Genomic DNA, 21564 nt, shown 5'->3' on the forward strand with positions numbered 1-21564 from the left:
AAGTATCAGACACTACTATTATGCAACTGGTTTTTCTAGAGGTGAGATATTGAAAGCCCATTGGAGAAACATTCTTGTCTTCTACACATTTTCCCTTTTTATTATCTAAGTAATGAAAGTTTATTATTACTATGTGATGTTTAATTTTATGGGGCAACCTGACTGGGCCACAAGGAAGCCAGATATTTGGTTAAACATTATTCTGGGTGTTTCTATGAGAGCATTTTTAGATGAGTGTAACCTTTTAATCAGTAGATTGAGTAAAGCAGATGGCCCTCCCTGATGTGGGTGGGCCTCATCCAATCAGTTGAAGGCCCGACTAGAACACACAGGATGACTGTCTCCCAAGTAAGAGAGAGCTCTTCTTGCTGACTGCTTTCAAATGCAGATGCCAGCTTTTTTCCTGCCTTCAAACTCAGGCTGAAACATCAGCTCTCCCTGGGTCTCAGACAAGAAGCACACCATTGGCTCTCTTGCTTCTCAGGCCTTTGGACCTGGACTGGACTTTGCTCTCTTGGGCCTCCAGCCTGCCAACTCATGTTGTGGATGTTGGGACTTGTCCCCTTTCATAATTGTGCAAGCCAATTTCTTATAATGAATTCTTTCTATACATACTCACATCCTATTGATTCTGTTTCTCTGGGGAACACTAAGTTATACAGTAAGTACAAATTAAATCTTATTGACTAGACAACCATTACATCCTAATTTTTATAATTAGGTTGCATTGAGGTTCCTTTCTTACTCACTAGGACCAATTTGTATCTATTCTTGTTTTGTCAAGAAGTCTGACTTCCTTAGTTTCACATATACTCTGATAATAATATCACCTTTGCAGTAATTGTGGTAACCTCAGTCAGTCTGTTATTAATTGTGGTAACCTCAACCAGTCAGTGGTGTAGTGACTTATCCTTAGCCCCTTTTAAATTGCAGTTCTGTGCCATTATATATAAAGTAGCATTTGATATAACTATTATAAACATGCATATAAACATTATCAGCTTCCAAATATTTTTAAAATTTGGTGGTATTTAATAAGACAAAAATATTTATAAAGAAAATATGACATACTCTTTAAAGGTAGATATGAAATGAAATTCATATTTTCAAGTCATTTCTTCCTTCAGTTCAGTTCAGTTCAGTTCAGTCGCTCAGTCGTGTCCGACTCCGCAACCTTATGAATCGCAGCACGCCAGGCCTCCCTGTCCATCACCAACTCCCAGAGTCCACCCAAACCCATGTCCATTGAGTCGGTGATGCTATCCAACCATCTAATCCTCCGTCATCCCCTTCTCCTCCTGCCTTCAATCTTTCCCAGCATCAGGAACTTCCCAAATGAGTCAGCTCTTCGCATCAGATGGCCAAAGTATTGGAGTTTCAACTTCAACATCAGTTCTTCTGATGAACACCCAGGACTGATTTCCTTTAGGATGGACTGATTGGATCTCCTTGCAGTCCATGGGACTCTCAAGAGTCTTCTCCAACACCACAGTTCAAAAGCATCAATTCTTCAGTGCTCAGCTTTCTTTATAGTCCAACTCTCACATCCATACATGACCACTGGAAAAACCATAGCCTTGATGAGATGGACCTTTGTTGACAAAGTAACATCTCTGCTTTTTAATATGCTGTCTAGGTAATCATAACTTTCCTTCCAAGGAGTAAGCGTCTTTTAATTTCATGGCTGCAATCACCATCTGCAGTGATTTTGCAGCCCAGAAAAATAAAGTCTGACACTGTTTTCACTGTTTCCCCATCTATTTGCCATGAAGTGATGGGACCAGACGCCATGATCTTCGTTTTCTGAATGTTGAGTTTTAAGCCAACTTTTTCACTCTCCACTTTCACTTTCATCAAGAGGCTCTTTAGTTCTTCACTTTCTGCCATAAGGGTGGTGTCATCTGCATATCTGAGGTTATTGATATTTCTCCCAGCAATTTTGATTCCAGCTTGTGGATTCCAGCCCAGCGTTTCTTGTGATATACTCTGCGTATGAGTTAAATAAGCAGGGTGACAATATACAGCCTTGACGTACTCCTTTTCCTATTTGGAACCAGTTTTCCTTGAATACTATAAAAAAAGAAAAATCTAATCCTAAAATAGTGCCTACTGTGATTCCAAGAATTTCTGAAACAGTATGCTGATGTCAACAATTAGCAAAGCCTTCCATTCCTATTCCCTAAGAAAACACATCAACATATAAGCTTTGATCAAAAACTTCAAACCCAACAGTGAGCATTTTTTTCAAATATGCTTAAATAGGACTTTCCTTTATCATTAAATGATACTTTACCCTTTATAAATTAAGTGAATTTAATTTTTATAGAATAAGTATATTTAGAATTATTTTATTTTTAAAAATTATAAAATCATACAATTGACTTACTTACATATAGGAATTTTTATGTCTACCAAGGAAATGAAAGGCTATCTTTTACTTTAACTAGCATAAAGTTATTAGGCCAGTCAGTTCTAATGTAAACGTGGGAAAGGCAAATTTTACTCCTGATGGGTTCAATGGACATCATTACATTTTTTTCAAATTTTTTAAATTTATTCTTTTATTGAATTATAGTTGATTTACAATGTTGTATTAGTCTCTTCTATATAGCAAAGTGATTCTGTTATACACACTATATAACTTTTTTCAGATTTTTTTCCCTTAAAGGTTATTGCAAATATTAGAAGACAAAAAAAACATTATTACAAAATACTGAAATAGCTCTCCATGCTACAAAGTAGGTCTTTGTTGGTTACCTATTTCGTATATAGTAGTGTGTATATATTAATCCCAAATTCTTAATTTCTCCTTCCCCACCCTTTTCCTCTTTGGTAACTGTAAATTTGTTTCCTATCTCTGTGGGTCTATTTCTGTCTCACATATAAGTTCACTTGTATTTTTTTTTCAGATTCCACATATAAGTGATATCGCATTCTTGCCTGGAAAACCCCATAGACAGAGGAGCCTGGCCAGCTATAGTCCATGGGATCACAAAGAGTCAGACACACCGAGTGAGCATGAGCATAAGTGATATCACATGATATGCATCTTTGGTTTGTCAGTATGATAATCTGTAGGTCTACTCACATTGCTGCAAATGGCATTATTTCATTCTTTTTATGGCTGGGTAATATTCCATTGTGTAAACATACCACAGATTCATTTATCCATTTAACTGTCAATGGACATCTGGGTTGCTTCCATGTTTTGGCTACTGTAAATAGTGCTGCTATGGACACTGAGGTGCATGTATCTTTTCTGGATATATGCCCAGGAGTGGGATTGCAGGATCATAAGGCAACTGTATTTTTAGTTTTCTAAAGAATTTCCATACTGTTCTCCATAGTGGCTATACCAATTTACATTCCCACCAAGAGTGTACAGGAGGGTTCCTTTTTCTCTACACCTTCTCCAGCATTTATTACTTCTAGACTTTTCAATGATGGCAATTCTAACCAGAGTGAGATCATGCCTCATTTTAATGTTGATTTGTATTTCTATAATAATTCACAGATGTTGAACACCTTTTCATGTACCTTTTGTCATTTGTCTGCTTTCTTTGGAGAAATGTCTGTTTACATCTTCTGCCTTTTGTGTGTGTGTGTGTGTTGCTTCTTGGATACTCAGCGGTATGAGCTGTTTGTATGTTTTGGAGATTAATCCCTTGTCAGTCACATATTTTGCAAATATTTTCTCCCATTTCGTAGGTTGTCTTTTCATTTTCTTTATGGTTTCCTTTACTATGCAAAACTTTTTAAGATTAAATAGGTCCCGTTGATCTTTGTTTTTATTTCCATCACTCTAGGAGACAGATCCAAAAAGATATTGCACAATTTATGTCAAAGAGTGTTCTGCCTATGTTTTCCTCCAAGAGTTTTATAGTATCTAGCCTTACATTTAGGTCTTTATTGAGTTTATTTTGAGTGTGGTGTTAGAGAATGTCCTAATTTAATTATTTTACATGTAGCTGTCCAGTTTTCCCAGCACCACTTATTGAAGAGGCTGTCATTTCCCCATTGTATATTCTTGTCTCTTTTGTCATAAATTAATTGACCATAGTGTGTGGGGTTATTTCTGGATTTTTAGTCCTGTTTCATTGATCTGTGTTTCTGTTTTGATTACTGTAGCTTTGTAATATAGTTTAATGACATGGAGTCTGATTCCTCTAGCTCTGTTTTTCTTTCTAAAAAATGAGTTGGCTATTTGTGGTCCTTTTAGTGTTTCCATACATTTTTTTTTTAATTTTTTTGTTTTAGCTCTGTGAAAAATGCCATTGGTAATTTGATAGGGATTGCATTGAAGCTGTAGACTGCCTTGGGTAGTATTGTCATTTTTATAAAAACTCTCCAGAAAGTGAGCATAGAGGGAACATACCTCAATATAATAAAGGTCATATACAACAAACTCACAGCTAACATCATACTCAACAATAAAAAGCTGAAAGCATTTCCTGTAAGATCAGGAACAAGACAAGGATGTCCATTCTTACCAATTTTATTCAACATATTTCTGGAAGTCCTAGCTACAGCAATCAGAGAAGAAAGAAATAAAAGGAACCAAACTATAAAAGAAGAAAACTTGTCACTGTTTTCGTATGTATGATGCTATACATAGAAAATCCTGAAGATGCTACCAGAAAACTAGAGCTCATTGATGAATTCATTAAAGTTGCAGGATATGAAATTAATATACATAAACCTGTTACATTTCTATACACTAACTATGAAAGATCAGAAAGAGAAATTAAGGAAACAATCACATTTACCATCACATCAAAAAGAATAAACTCCCTAGGAGTAAACCAACATGATTTTCTTAAGATAATAATATATCAATATATTTTTTAAATATAAAGATTACCTTAAAAATTCATTTACTTTATTACATTTTTATAATTCAGTTATGGGAATACTCTTGACTTATTATTCCCACATCTTCTTCTTTTATTCCCAGAGATACAAGTAACATAATGCAATTTTTTTCTGATGGCTAAAACTCTTAATGTTGCTTAACATTCTTTTTCCTGTAAAAGGGAATTAGATTATATAAATGTGACATATGTCAAAAGGCAATTTCAAACACTAACACTATCATCTTAACTGGATACTACCACCTACCTGATTTTAAAGAATAAAGTTTTTAGTCATTTAATATTAAATGTCATATTTTTACTTCAATTTTGCTAAATTTTATATCAAAATACATCTTTGGGTGTTTGATATCAAATATAAATGTATGAATGCTCTTTTTCAGCATGTTGCATGTGTGCTAAGTCACTTCAGTGGTGTTTGACTCTTTGCAACGCTGTGGACTGCACCCTGCCAGGCTCCTCTGTCCATGGGATTTCCCAGGCAAGAATACTGGAGTGGGTTGGCATGCCCTTCTCCAGAGGATCTTCCCCACCCAGGGATGGGACCCATGTCTCACTATGCTCCCTGCATTGGCAGGTGGGTTCTTTACCACTAACTCCACCTAGGAAGGCCTGTTTCAGCACGTTACCAGACTCCAAATCACATTTTGTCCTTTTGGGGTTTGGACATAGCACATAATTTTTATCAGAATTAGAACTCCAAGTCTGTGTTCCACAGTGCACCAAATCTGGACAACAAACCATTCCAACACATAAAGTGCACTGGTGATCTGTCTAACCCTGACAATAATGATTTTGACATAGCAGAAATGAAGACAGCTAGAGCTATATGCCCTTTAAAAGCAGTCAAAATAATTCAACATCAAGAGAAAAAGAAGAAAACAAAATTGTCACAATGCAAATGTCTATTTCAACTTAAATATACTCTACTATAAACAAATACATTAAAAGAGACTTTGTTTTGTGTATATAGAAAGCTGGCCAGTCGTTAGAAAAGGCAAAGACTTGATAGTGATAATTTAGTGTAGAACATCAGGAACAATGAGACTAAAGGAAAATAAATAATGTTAAGCCAGTTTCCTTAGCAACTAACCTATTGACATTAAAAAGGAAGGATTTCTGTTTGGAGGAGAATCTGTGCTCAGTCTCTCAGTCATGTCAGACTCTTTGCAACCCCATGGACTGTAGCCCACCAGACTCCTCTGTCCATGGGATTCTCCAGGCCAGAATACTGAATTCCCTTCTCCAGGGGATCTTCCCAACCTAGGGATTGAACCTGGGTCTCCTGCATTGGCAGGAAAATTCTTTTACCACTAGTGCCAGGTAGAAAACCCTCTTTGTAGAAAGTATGTCACAGAAAATAAAATGCAGTGACAAAATCAGATGCAGAAAATGTGGATACAGAATAATGTACAAGAGATGTACTAAAAGATTGGTGGGCTTTGATAGTTCAGAGGAACATCATTTGTACTTGGATTTGCTGTCAAAGTTTCTTTTTGTATAGCTTTTTTATTAGCATCCTCAACTTTAAGAAGGGCTTCCCTGATAGCTCAGTTGGTAAAGAATCTGCCTGCAGTGCAGGAGACCCAGGTTCAATTCCTGGGTAGGGAAGAACTGCTGGAGAAGGGATAGGATACCCACTCCAGTATTCTTGGGCTTCCCTCATGGCTCAGCTGGTAAAGAATCCACTTGCAATGGGGGAGACCTAGGTTTGATCCCTGGGTTGGGAAGATCCCCTGGAGAAGGGAAAGGCTATCCCCTCCAGTATTGTGGCCTGGAGAATTCCATGGACTTCCTGGAGTCACAAAGAGTTGGACATGACTTTCACTTTCAACTTTAAGAATACAACTATCACACATCATCTCATTTTAAAAACCATATTGTGTTTAAGTATAAACAGTTTATGTAAGAAAATTACTTTTTGTTCATCTACATGATTTGTAATTTAATTTTATTATATATGTAATCTAACATACAATGAAGATTAAAAATGGCTCTCCAAACCACTTTTGACCAAAACCTACAACCGCCTGGGGCTCTTGTTAAAAATAGAGGTTTCCAGGACCTTCTAAAGGTCTGATTGAGAGTGTTCCTTGGAAACCACTGACATCACCTGTTTGTAACCCCTCTAGCTTCCTGCTGAGTAGAATACACCTCTGTACTTACTGTCAGGGTGCATACATGATTTTGAGTTATATTTTTCATTTGTTACTTGGTGTAGGCCTTTGTGAATCTGTATATAGTGCTTGGGGCTTCCCTAGCAGCTCAGTGGTAAAGAATCTGCCTGCCAATGCAGGAGCTGTGGGTTCAATCCCCGGGTTGGGAAGATTCCCTGGAAAAGGAAATGGCTACCCACTCCAGTATTCTTGCCTGGAAAATCCCATGGACAGAGAAGCCTGCGGGGGTGGGGAGGGGGGGGCGGTACGGGCTACAGTCCACGGGGTTGCAAAAGAGTTGGACATGTCTTAGTGACTAAATAAAAACAATATAGTGCTTGACTTTTTTTTTTTTAATCTTTGGAGAAGAAAAAGAAATTGTAATGGTGGCTTTCTATGAAACAAAATCAACCACAAGTGGATGAAGCAGACTGTTAAGGCAGGTACAGCCTGCCAGGCGTAATCATTGACTAGGTAAAAAATGTTCTGTTCTCAGGATATAAAAATAATAGGGATTGGTTTACATTGATTTTATTTTTTAATATAAATTTATTTATTTTAATTGGAGGCTAATTACTTTACAATATTGTATTGGTTTTACCATACATCGACATGAATCTGCCACAGGTGTACTCGTATTCCCCATCTGGAACCCCCCTCCCACCTCCTTCCCCATACCGTCCCTCTGGGTCATCCCAGTGCACCAGCCCAGAGCATCCTGTATCATGCATCGAACCTGGATAGTGATCCATTTCACATATGAACATGAAACATGTACATGTTTCAATGCTATTCTTCCAAATCATCCCACCCTTGCCCTCTCCCACAGAGTCCAAAAGACTGTTCTATACATCTGTGTCTCTTTTGCTGTCTTGCATACAGGTTTATCGTTACCGTCATTCTAGATTCTATATATATGCATTAGTATACTGTATTGGTGTGTGTTTGTTTTTTTTTCCTGGCTTACTTCACTTTATATAATAGGCTTCAGTTTCATCCACCTCATTAGAACTAATTCAAATGTATTCTTTTTAATGGCTGATTTATACTCCATTGTGTATATGTACCACTGCTTTCTTATTCATTCATCTGCTGGTGGACATCTAGGTTGCTTCCACGTCCTGGCTATTGTAAACAGTGCTGCAATGAACATTGGGGTACATGTGTTTCTTTCAATTCTGGTTTCCTCGGTGTGTATGCACAGCAATGGGGTTGCTGGGTCATATGGCAGTTCTATTTCCAGTTTTTTAAGCAATCTCCACACTGTTCTCCATACTGGCTGTACTAGTTTGCATTCCCACCAACAGCGTAAGAGGGTTCCCTTTTCTCCACACCTTCTCCAGCATTTATTGCTTGTAGACTTTTGGATCGCAGCCATTCTGACTGGCGTGAAATGGTACCTCATAGTGGTTTTGATTTGCATTTCTCTGATAATGAGTGATGTTGAGCATCTTTAGCCATCTGTATATCTTCTTTGGAGAAATGTCTAGTTCTTTGGCCCATTTTTTGATTGGGTCATTTATTTTTCTGGAATTGAGCTGCAGGAGTTGCTTGTATATTTTTGAGATTAATTCTTTGTCAGTTGCTTCATTTGCTATTATTTTCTCCCATTCTGAAGGCTGTCTTTTCACCTTGCTTATAATTTCCTTTGTTGTGCGGAAGCTTTTAAGTTTAATTAGGTCCCATTTGTTTATTTTTGCTTTTATTTCCAATATTCTGAGAGGTGGGTCATAGAGGATCCTGCTGTGATTTATGTTGGAGAGTGTTTTGCCTATGTTCTCCTCTAGGAGTTTTATAGTTTCTGGTCTTATGTTTAGATCTTTAATCTATTTTGAGTTTATTTTTGTGTTTTTGAGTTTATTTTTGTGTATGGTGTTAGAAACTGTTCTAGTTTCATTCTTTCACAAGTGGTTGACCACTTTTCCCAGCACCACTTGTTAAAGAGATTGTCTTTTCTCCATTGTATATTCTTGCCTTCTTTGTCAAAGATAAGGTGTCCATAGGTGTGTGGATTTATCTCTGGCTTTCTATTTTGTTCCATTGATCTATATTTCTATCTTTGTGCCAGTACCATACTGTCTTGATGACTGTGGCTTTGTGGTAGAGCCTGAAGTCAGGCAGGTTGATTCCTCCAGTTCCATTCTTCTTTCTAAAGATTGCTTTGACTATTCGAAGTTTTTTTGTATTTCCATACAAATTGTGAAATTATTTGTTCTAGCTCTGTGGATACAGTTGGTAGCTTGATAGGGATTGCATTGAATCTATAGATTGCTTTGGGTAGTATACTCATTTTCACTATATTGATTCTTCCAATCCATGAACACGGTATATTTCTCCATCTATTAGTGTCCTCTTTGGTTTCTTTCACCAGTGTTTTATAGTTTTATATATATAGGTCTTTTGTTTCTTTAGGTAGATATATTCCTAAGTATTTTATTCTTTTCATTGCAATGGTGAATGGAATTGTTTCCTTAATTTCTATTTCTGTTTTCTCGTTATTAGTGTATAGGAATGCAAGGGATTTCTGTATGTTGACTTTATATCCTGCAACTTTACTATATTCATTGATTAGCTGTAGTAATTTTCTGGTGGAGTCTTTAGGGTTTTCTATGTAGAGGATCATGTCATCTGCAAACAGTGAGAGTTTTACTTCTTTTCCAATTTGGATTCCTTTTATTTCTTTTTCTGCTCTGATTGCTGTGGCCAAAACTTCCAAAATTATGTTGAATAGTAGTGGTGAGAGTGGGCACCCTTGTCTTGCTACTAACTTTAGGGGAAATGCTTTCAGTTTTTCACCATTGAGGATAATGTTTGCTGTGGGTTTGTCATATATAGCTTTTATTAAGTTGAGGTATGTTCTGTCTATCCCTGCCTTTCTGGGGGGGTTTATCATAAATGGATGTTGCATTTTGTCAAAGGCTTTCTCTGCATCTATTGAGGTAATCATATAGCTTTTATTTTTCAATTTGTTAATGTGGTGTATTACACTGATTGATTTGCGGATATTGAAGAATCCTTGTATCCCTGGGATAAAGCCCACTTGGTCATGGTGTATGATCTTTTTAATGTGTTGTTGGATTCTGATTGCTAGAATTTTGTTAAGGATTTTTGCATCTATGTACATCAGTGATATTGGCCTGTAGTTTTCTTTTTTTGTGAGATCTTTGTCAGGTTTTGGTATTAGGGTGATGGTGGCCTCATAGAATGAGTTTGGAAGTCTACCTTCCTCTGCAATTTTCTGGAAGAGTTTGAGCAGGATAGGTGTTAGCTCTTCTCTAAATTTTTGGTAGAATTCAGCTGTGAAGCCGTCTGGACCTGGGCTTTTGTTTGCTGGAAGATTTCTGATTACAGTTTCAATTTCCGTGCTTATGATGGGTCTGTTAAGATTTTCTATTTCTTCCTGGTCCAGTTTTGGAAAGTTGTACTTTTCTAAGAATTTGTCCATTTCTTCCACGTTGTCCATTTTATTGGCATATAATTTCTCATCGTAGTCCCTTATGATCCTTTGTATTTCTGTGTTGTCTGTTGTGATCTCTCCAGTTTCATGTCTAATTTTATGGATTTGATTTTTCTCCCTTTGTTTCTTGATGAGTCTGGCTAATGGTTTGTCAATTTTATTTATCCTTTCAAAGAACCAGCTTTTGGCTTTGTTGATTTTTGCTATGGTCTCTTTTGTTTCTTTTGCATTTATTTCTGCCCTAATTTTTAAGATTTCTTTCCTTCTACTAACCCTGGGGTTCTTCATTTCTTCCTTTTCTAGTTGCTTTAGGTGTAGAGTTAGGTTATTTATTTGACTTTTTTCTTGTTTCTTGAGGTATGCCTGTATTGCTATGAACCTTCCCCTTTTACAGTGTCCCACAGGTTTTGGGTTGTTGTGTTTTCATTTTCATTCATTTCTATGCAAATTTTTATTTCTTTTTTGATTTCTTCTGTGATTTGTTGGTTATTCAGCAGCATGTTGTTCAGCCTCCATATGTTGGAATTTTTAATCGTTTTTCTCCTGTAATTGAGATCTAATCTTACTGTATTGTGGTCAGAAAAGACGCTTGGAAAGATTTCAATTTTTTTGAATTTACCAAGGCTAGATTTATGGCCCAGGATGTGATCTATTCTGGAGAAGCTTCCGTGTGTGCTTGAGAAAAAGGTGAAATTCATTGTTTTGGGGTGAAATGTCCTATAGATATCAATTAGGGCTAACTGGTCTGTTGTATCATTTAAAGTTTGTGTTTCCTTGTTAATTTTCTGTTTAGTTGATCTAGCCATAGGTGTGAGTGGGGTATTAAAGTCTCCCACTATTATTCTGTTATTGTTTATTTCCCTTTTCATACTTGTTAGCATTTGTCTTACATATTGTGGTGCTCCTATGCTGGGTGCATATATATTTATGATTGTTATATCTTCTTCTTGGATTGATCCTTTGATCATTATGTAGTGTTCTTCTTTGTCTCTTTTTACAGCCTTTGTTTTAAAGTCTATTTTATCTGATATGACTATTTCTATTCCTGCTTTCTTTTGGTCTCTATTTGCATGGAATATCTTTTTCCAGCTCTTCATTTTCAGTCTGTATGTGTCCCTTGTTTCGAGGTGGATCTCTTGTAAACATATATAGGGGTCTTGTTCTTGTATCCATTCAGCCAGTCTTTGTCTTTTGGTTGGGGCATTCAACCAATTTACGTTTAAGGTAATTATTGATAAGTATGATCCTATTGCCATTTACTTTATTGTTTTAGGTTCGAGTTTATACACCCTTTCTGTGTTTCCTGTCTAGAGAAGATCCTTTAGCATTTGTTGGAGAGCTGGTTTGGTGGTGCAGAATTCTCTCAGCTTTTGCTTGTCTGTAAAGCTTTTGATTTCTCCTTCATATTTGAATGAGATCCTTGCTGGGTACAGTAATCTGGGCTGTAGGTTATTTTCTTTCATCACTTTAAGTATGTCTTGCCATTCCCTCCTGGCTTGAAGAGTTTCTATTGAAAGATCAGCTGTTATCCTTATGGGAATCCCCTTGTGTGTTATTTGTTGTTTTCCCCTTGCTGCTTTTAATATTTGTTCTTTGTGTTTGATCTTTGTTAATTTGATTAATATGTGTCTTGGGGTATTTCGCCTTGCATTTATCCTGTTTTGGACTCTCTGGGTTTCTTGGACTTGGGTGATTATTTCCTTCCCCATTTTAGGGAAGTTTTCAACTATTATCTCATCAAGTATTTTCTCATGGTCTTTCTTTTTGTCTTCTTCTTCTGGGATTCCTATGATTCAAATATTGGGGTGTTTGACATTGTCCCAGAGGTCTCTGAGATTATCCTCATTTCTTTTAATCTGTTTTTCTTTTCTCCTCTCTGTTTCATTTATTTCTACCATTCTATCTTCTACTTCACTTATCCTATCTTCTGCCTCTGTTATTCTACTGTTGTTTCCCTCCAGAGTGTTTTTGATCTCATTTATTGCATTATTCATTATATTGACTCTTTTTTATTTCTTCTAGGTCCTTGTTAAACCTTCCTTGCATCTTCTCAATCCTTGTCTCCAGGCTATTTATCTGTAACTCCATTTTGTTTTCAAGATTTTGGATCATTTTCACTATCATTATTCAGAATTCTTTATCTGGTAGATTCCCTATCTCTTCCTCTTTTGTTTGGTTTGGTGGGCATTTATCCTATTCCTTTACCTGCTGGGTATTCCTCTGCCTCTTCATCTTGTTTATATTGCTGTGTTTGGGGTGGCCTTTCCGTATCCTGGAAGTTTGTGGAGTTCTCTTTATTGTGGAGTTTCCTCGCTGTGGGTGGGGTTGGACTGGTGGCTTGTCAAGGTTTCCTAGTTAGGGAAGCTTGTGTCGGTGTTCTGGTGGGTGGAGCTGGATTTCTTCTCTCTGGAGTGCAATGAAGTGTCCAGTGATGAGTTATGAGATGTCAGTGGGTTTGGTGTGACTTTGGGCAGCTTGTATATTGAAGCTCAGGGCTATGTTCCTGTGTTGCTGGAGAATTTTCATGGTATGTCTTGCTCTGGAACTTGTTGGCCCTTGTGTGGTGCTTGGTTTCAGTGTAGGTATCTAGACATTTGATGAGCTCCTATCAATTAATGTTCCCTGGAGTCAGGAGTTCTCTGGTGTTCTCACGATTTGGTCTTAAGGCTCCTGTCTCTGGTTTTCAGTCTTATTTTTACAGTAGCCACAAGACTTATCCATCTATACAGCACCATTGATAGAACATCTAGGTTAAAGATGAAAAGTTTCTCCACAGTGAGGGACACCCAGAGAGGTTCATGGAGTTACATGGAGAAGAGGGAGGAGGAAGATAGAGGTGACCAGGATGAGACGAGGGGGAAACAAAAGAAAAGAGAGCAAGCTAGCCAGTAATCACTTCCCTATGTGCTCTCCACAGTCTGGACCACTCAGAGATGTTCACGGAGTTACACAGAGAAGAGAAGAGGGAGGAGGGAGTTAGAGGTGACCAGGAGGATAAAGTGGGGAATCAAAAGGAGAGAGATCCTGCCAGTAATCAGCTCCCTAAGTGTTCTCCACTGTCAAGAACACACAAAGAGATTCACAGATTTGGGTAGAGAAGAGAAAGGGGAGGGAGGAGATAGAGGCAACCTGGTGGAGAAAAAGGAGAGTCCAAAGTGGGAGAGAGCAGTCAAGCCAGTAATCTCTCTACCTAGTAAAAATGGGTACTGAAGATTGGTTTTCTTAAAGGTACAAAACTGATAACAAATACCCAAAAGCAAAGATTAAAAATCTAGAGTAGAGGTTGGATTTTCAAAAATACAATATTAAAGAAAAACAAAAAAGTCACAAAAATTATAAAATATATATATATATGAAGTTTGCTTTAAAAAATAGGGTCTTTTTTTTGCAAAGTAATAGTAGGTTATAAAAATGAAAATTAAAGGAGTAATAGAGAATTTAAAAATATTTAAAAATTTTTAATTAAAGAGTAATAATAGTAAAAATATATCTAAAACTTTGGTGTTGTTGTGCACAGTGTGGGGTCATTTCATTTTCAGATAGTTCCTTGATCTGGCTTATACTTCTCAAGATCTATAGGCCCCTTCCTATGTAGTCAGTGCTAACTACAAGGTTTTAATCTATTGCACCTGTCACATCCAAGGCGGTTCCCTCTGTTTGTTTTAGCTTCTTCTGTTTGCTGGTCTCTTCAGTGTCTAATTTTCGCCCTGACACAAGTGGGTGGTGGTGGACACTTTTTCAGGCTCACTTGTTCAGTCGTGCTGTGGGGAGGTAGGGATGCTGAAAACAAACAACACTGGTGTGTGCTCGCAGTGTCTTGGCCACACTGGGTTTGCCCCTGCTCATGGCGTGTGTGCTTGCCCAGTCTACACTGCTTAGGCTCTAGGTTGCTCTGTTGGGAACTGTCTGAGGCCGGCCCTGGGTTGTATACACTTCCTGGGTCTAGGCCACTCAGGTTCAGGTACTCAGGTACTCCACAAAGGTGCAGACTCGGTTGGGCCTGCGTTTTGTGCCCTTCCCTGGTGGCTCAGAGGTTAAAGCGTCTGCCTGCAATGCAGGAGACCTAAGTTCGATCCCTGGGTCAGAAAGATCCCCTGGAGAAGGAAATGGCAACCCACTCCAGTATTCTTGCCTGGAGAATCCCATGGACGGAGGAGCCTGGTGGGCTACAGTCCACAGGATCGCAAAGAATCAGACACGACTGAGCAGCTTCACTTTCTTTCACTTTCAGGTCCGAGCAGCTCAGGTGACCAGGTGCTTGGCGAGCATGGTTGCTGCAAAACTTATCGCCTCCCCTGTCCCTGCCGCTGTTTTCTGGGTTTATAACTGGCGCACCTTCTCAGGCAGATGTGGACAGTTCAGAATCCCAAGAAGTCTTGGTTAGCAACGAAGCCTGCTTGCGGTAAGGTAGATGATTCCTCTCTGGAGCCGTGATTGCCCCCTTCTGGCTCTGGCTGCCCTTGCCTGCCTGTCTCCGGAGTGGATTGGGCCGGTCCGCAGCCGGCTAGCTCTGCTCAGTCCTTTGTTCTGTGAGCGGGCCTGGCGGTGTCATAGGTTAGGGCTTTTCACGAGGTAGCTATCCCACAGTCTGGTTTGCTATCTCAAGTTAGCTTCCTCAGATTGCCCTCGGGGCATTCAGGCCTGGTCCTTACTCTAAGCAATGCAGCCAACGCCTCCCTGCCCAGCCCCCGCTTGCTAGTGGCAGATGCAGGCATCTGCGCTGCTTCTTCACTGGAAGTTACCGTTGGGCATGTAATCTGTGGGTTTTAATTATTTATTTATTTTTCCTCCCAGTTATGTTGCCCTCTGTGGTTCCAAGGCTCCCCACAGACTCGCCAGTGAGAGTGTTTCCTGGTGTTTGGAAACCTCTCTTTTTTAAGACTCCCTTCCCGGGATGGATCTCTGTCCCTATCTCTTTTGTCTCTCTTTTTATCTTTTATATTTTTTCCTACCGCCTTTAGAAGACAATGGGCTGCTTTTCTAGAAGCCCGATGTCCTCTGCTGACATTCAGAACTTATTCAGCGTTCAAATGTCCTTTTGATGAATTTGTGGAGGAGAAAGTGGTCTCCCCATCCTATTCCTCCACCATCTCAGGACCGCCTCCTACATTGATTTTAAATGTTTAAAACTTTTGCCTTGATCTTAGAGGTATGAAACTGATGGTCATACCTATGCTTTATCTGTTTCAGGATTCCATCACTGTGGAATGTCATGTCGGCCTCCTTAACATTCATTTTGAAGATGAGAAACATTCCAACTTTAACTGCTACATGTCTCTGACAATCAAAAAATTATCTATGCTAATTTTTGAAAACACCTATTTCTACTATCATCCTCAAACACTAAGCTCTATAAATTTCTTCCACATATACAAAGTACTACCATGCTCCAAGAGCTCCAGTATCATCATATATGTGTATGCATGCATGCATGCTAAGTCCCTTCAGTCGTGTCTTAATATTTGCAACCCTATAGGCTGTAGCCCACTAGGCTCCTCTGTCCATGACATTCTCCAGCCAAGAATACTGGAGTGCATTGCCAGGCCCTCCTCCAGGGGATCTTCCCAAAGCAGGGATCAAACCTGAGTCTCTTATGTCTCCTGCATTGGCAGGCAGGTTCTTTACCACTAGCACCACCTGGGAAGCACCACCATATATTGGAGATTATTAAAACAGTCTTTGAAACACTATAAGACTATTGTCCTAAAGGTTTTGGGAAACACTTTCACATAGTTATTTCTTTAGGTTGAATGGCAAGAGAAATTCCTGTAGAATCATACTTCATCCTGTGAAACTGCTTGCAATTATTTTCTTATATTATGGTTTAGCTACTAGCCAGAATTACTTAGACTCATCATTGCTAATCACTTTAGAGCCAAGTTTTTACCCCTTTCATAATAAGTATGGAGGCAACAAAAGTAAAGGGTGCCTTATTTTTGAATTATCTGTTGTACTCACTGTCTCCTTTTGTATCACCTCAAACAATGAATCCAGGCATTGATTGGTAACACCAGTTATAGTAACACAGAATGATAAACATGTTGCAAAATTTCACCAGTGCCCAAAAGCCTACTTCACAGTCTAGGAAAGAAAGGTGTTTCTGGTAGTCAAAGTTTACCTGCTTGTGATCATTCCATAACCTGGCTGACAGAGACTTTATCATCTTCAACATGTGGCTTCCAATGTAACAGAGGTCATCTTCACCCCACTAAATATAAACAGACAAAGAACATGCAAGAGCATACATAGAAGTTTCTTATGGTCCAGCCCTGGAAGGGATACCCATCACTTCTGTTCTCATTTCCTGACTGGAACTCAGTGGCATGGCCTTGCTGAACTGCATGGAAGAGTAGGATGTATGATCTAATTATGAGTCCCAAGAAAAATTCAATGTCAATTTTTTAAATAGCTATCAAGGAGTATCTGCTATAGACATACATTGTCAAGTCCCAAACCCTTACAAGACAGGCAGAGAAGATTAAATAGTAGTACCCATATGGAAGAATGGTTTTAAAACATTTATGATATAAGTATAATGTTAGGTAAAAACTCAAATTAAATAATGTAGGATGTAGAAGTAGTTAAAATTACAACATTCCTAAATTTCAAATTCTTGATATATTGGCAGAAAATTAAGAAAATGAAAATCACATATTATTTATTTATATTAACTAAGTGGAAACTTTGTTTTTTATTTAGATTAAGTAAACTTGGGAAGAGAAAACATAACTGAAACTAAATTGAAGTTCCTGCATAGTGATTACATTTGTAGAACATATTTTTTCAGATTTAATATTGACTTTGTTGGGGTTTTCTTGGTGATCCAGTGGCTAAGACTCTGAGCTCCCAAATGCAGGGGGCACAGGATCTGTTTCAGGGAAATAGATCCCATATGCTACAACTGAAGACCCAGCATACTGCAACCAACATGTGGCACAGCCAAATAAATAAATATTTAAATAATGACTTTGTTGATTCTTGTATACAGGAAATTTTAAGAGGAGGGGCATAATATTCTACTAGAAATAGTATCTTGCTACACTGAATCATATAACATCATAAAGAATGAGCCAAGTGAAAAACAAAACCTTTTTTACATACTGTCAACAAAAGGAGATGAATATATTTTATATACCTATATTATATGAGTTACTTAGAATAGTCAAAATCATAAAGACAGAATGTATAATGTAATCGTCAGGACTAGGGGTAGGTAGGGAAGAAAGGAGTTATTCTTTAGGAGGTATAGTTTCACCTTTATTTCAAATTTACACAATGAAAAGCATTATGGAGATGTCTTTATAACAATATAAATGGATTTAATACCACTGAACTATATGCATAAAATGGTTAAGATGGTATATTTTTATGTTATGTGTATTTTAACACAATTTCAAAAATTAGGGAAAGGAAAAATCCCAAAGGATAAGCACACAATGAAGAAAGAAATGATTCATTTGAGTATTAAAACAAGGGCAAAACTCCTAGATAACATTAGCAAAGTGAGCCACTCAGTTACTATATCGAAAGCCCAGTGTGTTATGACCAAGAAAGAGTTTGTCCTTGAAATACAAGACAACTGCAGTATTAAGACAACAATTGAGGAATGAATGTCAAGATTTTAAAGGAGAGAAAACTCTGATCATCTCAAAGTATATTGAAATAGCAGTTGATAGAACTCAGCATATTTTCCTTTAACAAAATCATTAATCAGACAGAGATATAAGGAAGCTTCTTTAAGTTGCTGAAAGCATAAATGACATGAGCTGCCAGGTACAGCCATGTTACTCCCTGGCATTATCACTGTCAAAGGCAACTCATGTCCATCGAGTCGGTGATCCCATCCAACCGTCTCATCCTCTGTCGGCCCCTTCTCTTCCTGCCTTCAATCTTTCCCAGCATCAGGGTTTTTTCCAAGGATTCAGTTCTTCACATTAGGTGCCCAAAGTACTGGAGCTTGAGCTTCAGCATCAGTACTTCCAATGAATATTCAGGACTGATTTCCTTTAGGATGGACTGGTTGGATCTCCTTGCAATTCAAGAGACTCTCAAGAGTCTTCTCCAACACCACAGTTCAAAAGTATCAATTCTTCAGTGCTCAGCTTTCTTTATGGTTCAAGTCTCACATCCATACATGACTACTGGAAAAACCATAGCTTTGGCTAGACAGACCATGGTCAGCAAAGTAACATTTCTGCTTTTAAATATGCTATCTAGGTTTGTCATAACTTTTCTTCCAAGGAGCAAACAGCTTTTAATTTCATATCTGCAGTGATTTTGGAGCCCAAGAAAATAAAGCCTCTTACTGTTTCCAATGTTTCCCCATCTATTTGCCACGACGTGATGGGACCAGAAGCAATGATCTTAGTTTTTTGAATGCTGAGTTTTAAGCCAGATTTTTCACTCTCCTCTTTCACTTTCATCAAGAGGTTCTTTAGTTCCTCTTCGCTTTCTGCCATTAGGGTGGTCTCATCGGTATATCTGAGGTTACTGATATTTCTCCCTGCAATCCTGATTCCAGCTTGTGCTTCATCCAGCCCAGCATTTCATATGATGTGCTCTGCACATAAGTTAAATAAGCAGGGTGATGATGTACAGTCTTGACGTATTCCTTTCCCTATCTGGAACCATTCGATTGTGCCAGGTCTGGTTCTAACTGTTGCTTCTTGACCTGCATACAGATTTCTCAGGAGGCAGGTCAGGTGGTCTGGTATTCCCATCTCTTTAAGAATTTTCCAGTTTGTTGTGATCCACACAGTCAAAGCTTTGGTGTAGTCAATAAAGCAGAAATAGATGCTTTTCTGGAACTCTCTTGTTTTCTTGATGATCTAGCGGATGTTGGCAGTTTGATCTCTGGTTCCTCTGCCTTTTTTAAATCCAGCTTGAACATCTGGAAGTTCTCAGTTCATGTACTGTTGAAGCCTAGCCTGGAGTATTTTAAGAATTACTTTACTAGCATGTGAGATGAGTGCAATTGTGCAGTAGGTTGAGCATTCTTTGACATTGCCTTTCTTTGAGATTGGAATGAAAACTGACCTTTTCCAGTCCTGTGGCCACTGCTGAGTTTTCCAAATTTGCTGGCATATTGAGTGCAGCACTTTCACAGCATCATCTTTTAGGATTTAGCTCACAATTCCTATGAGCTAGCCTTAATCCTCACAGTTGGTTTAGCTTAGCAATTGGGATTGGTTTCTTAAAAAAGAGAAAACATTGGCTGTGGTTAATGCTTCAGTTATGTAGTTCCTAGAATTAAACACAGAGCCATTTTAAATCTCTGATGGGAATCATATCATTTCAAGGTCACTGTTCTGTCTGCTTGAAACATTCCTTGGGCATTTATTGCAAATAATTTTGAACTGTGTAATTGGGAAAACTACAAACCTTAATTTTACCTTTTCCTTCTTCTAAAAACTCTTTATCTGCCAATTCTTTTGTTTAAAAGAGTACATGCATTTTTTCTCCTTAGTGTATGCTTTTACCTTCACATACATATGAAAATGCAAAAACCATGGATGGGGGTGTGCTCAGAAAATAGACCATAGTTTGTGGGCAGGCAGAAATCATAAACGCGAGCTATACCACCACCTTCTGCAAAACCAAAGAGAGGTTTCCAGCAGCCAGCCTGATAAGCTATAAGAGAAGCCCCTCTGTAAGAACCAGAGAAGACATAAAAATTTGAGCATTCTACCAAAAGAGAAAGCAATACAATACAATTTTGCCAATACAAAGACCAAAAGAGAAAGCAATACAATACAACTTTGCCAATACAAAGACCAAGAGAAAAAACCTAGGTTAATAACAACACAAACAGAACACCCCATCTGAAGGTAACCAGCAAAGATCTAAGGAGGTGTTTGCTGCTTCACGCATGTAGGAAGGAAGGACAGAAAGAAGCAGAAAAGCGTCTGAAAGGGCAGTAGAGGGACACCATCCCTTCTGGCTGCTTCAGGACTTGAGCAGGCTATCTACAGCACACAAGCCTCTGGGAGTTCCCCACCTAAGGGTCTTTCCCACCAGGATCATGGGCACCCCAAACCCTGAGTGATAAACCTACACATCTCCCACCACACTGCAACCAGACCCATGAGCTTTCTCCCACGTGCTCAGTGGCAAGAGCAGGTCCAGCGATGACAGTGCTCACAGAAATGCAGACCAGCAGAAACTGGAGCTTCAGCACCACTTTTTGGAAAGCATTAGGTCTCCAGCAGCCAGACTGGTGAGTGTGAGTCTACTTCTGCTGACTCCAAATATCTTGAGTCTGCCGTTGGATCCTCAAGACAATGTCCTCCTGTCCTGGGCTCACTCTTATGCTGCATTCCACAATCGGTCTAACTGCTGGGTCTGCGGAGAGCTCCCCTCTTCGTCAGTGGAAGGCTTCCTGTGGTGGACATCCCCACTTCAAGAAAAAGACTTTCTCCAAGTCTGTGAATACCTTCGACAACAATCACATGCGATGCCTCTTCTTCATCTGATGACATCTACCAACCCTAAAATGGACTGGTGCAACTTTGTACTCTAACTATGGACATAATGTGACTTTTAATTTTGATTCTGATTGTTTTGTTCTTGCTGTCTGCACCCTGCATCTGTAACTGTATAACTGGGTTTGTTTCTAGCCGCATGAAAGCTTTTCAGTTACAAATGGTTGCTCAAACTCCTGCTACTGCTGTAGCTTCCTCCAGCTACTATTTGGGGCCCCTGGATCAGATATCCTCAATATGAGGATTAGAAGAATATGTTGCCTCACCAATTTAGGGACAACGCCCCTTGTCAGCTCGGAAGCAGTTATGGAACGAGAACGACGCCCCTTTTCCCTAGGCAACATAATTCTCCTAAAAGAAAAGGGGGGAATGAGAGAGTCATTTCCTAGGCAGGTTGATAGGAAATCTAGGGGTCCCCAAGGAGAGAGGGGTCTGGAATTCTCAAGGAGGAAGAAAGGACAAACTTTTTTTCTTTCTCCACATTCCTTAGGATTATATAACAATAATGTATCCTGCCTGAGGACAGTCTCTGGATTAAGGACAGTCTTTGGATTAAACCTTCTGGCTAATTCTGTTATCTTAAAATGTAAATTATGGGA

At 38.7% G+C, this 21564-nt stretch overlaps 1 long non-coding RNA gene and 1 other non-coding gene across 2 annotated transcripts in view; both read left to right on the forward strand.

The window, feature by feature from the left end:
* LOC139184500 (uncharacterized) overlaps window positions 1-16428 on the forward strand; it is a 53601-nt gene extending 37173 nt beyond the window's left edge. The window contains exons 2-3 of the long non-coding RNA XR_011567990.1: window positions 14716-14886; window positions 15675-16428. This is a non-coding gene — a long non-coding RNA (uncharacterized lncRNA). The remainder of the gene's footprint in view (window positions 1-14715; window positions 14887-15674) is intronic.
* TRNAC-GCA (transfer RNA cysteine (anticodon GCA)) lies at window positions 6411-6482 on the forward strand. Its single transcript has one exon. It is a non-coding gene; the product is annotated as a tRNA-Cys (tRNA).
* Window positions 16429-21564: the final 5136 nt, after the last annotated feature.

This window comes from Bos indicus, chromosome 8 (genome assembly GCF_029378745.1).
Source record: "Bos indicus isolate NIAB-ARS_2022 breed Sahiwal x Tharparkar chromosome 8, NIAB-ARS_B.indTharparkar_mat_pri_1.0, whole genome shotgun sequence".
Taxonomy (NCBI): Eukaryota; Metazoa; Chordata; class Mammalia; order Artiodactyla; family Bovidae; genus Bos; species Bos indicus.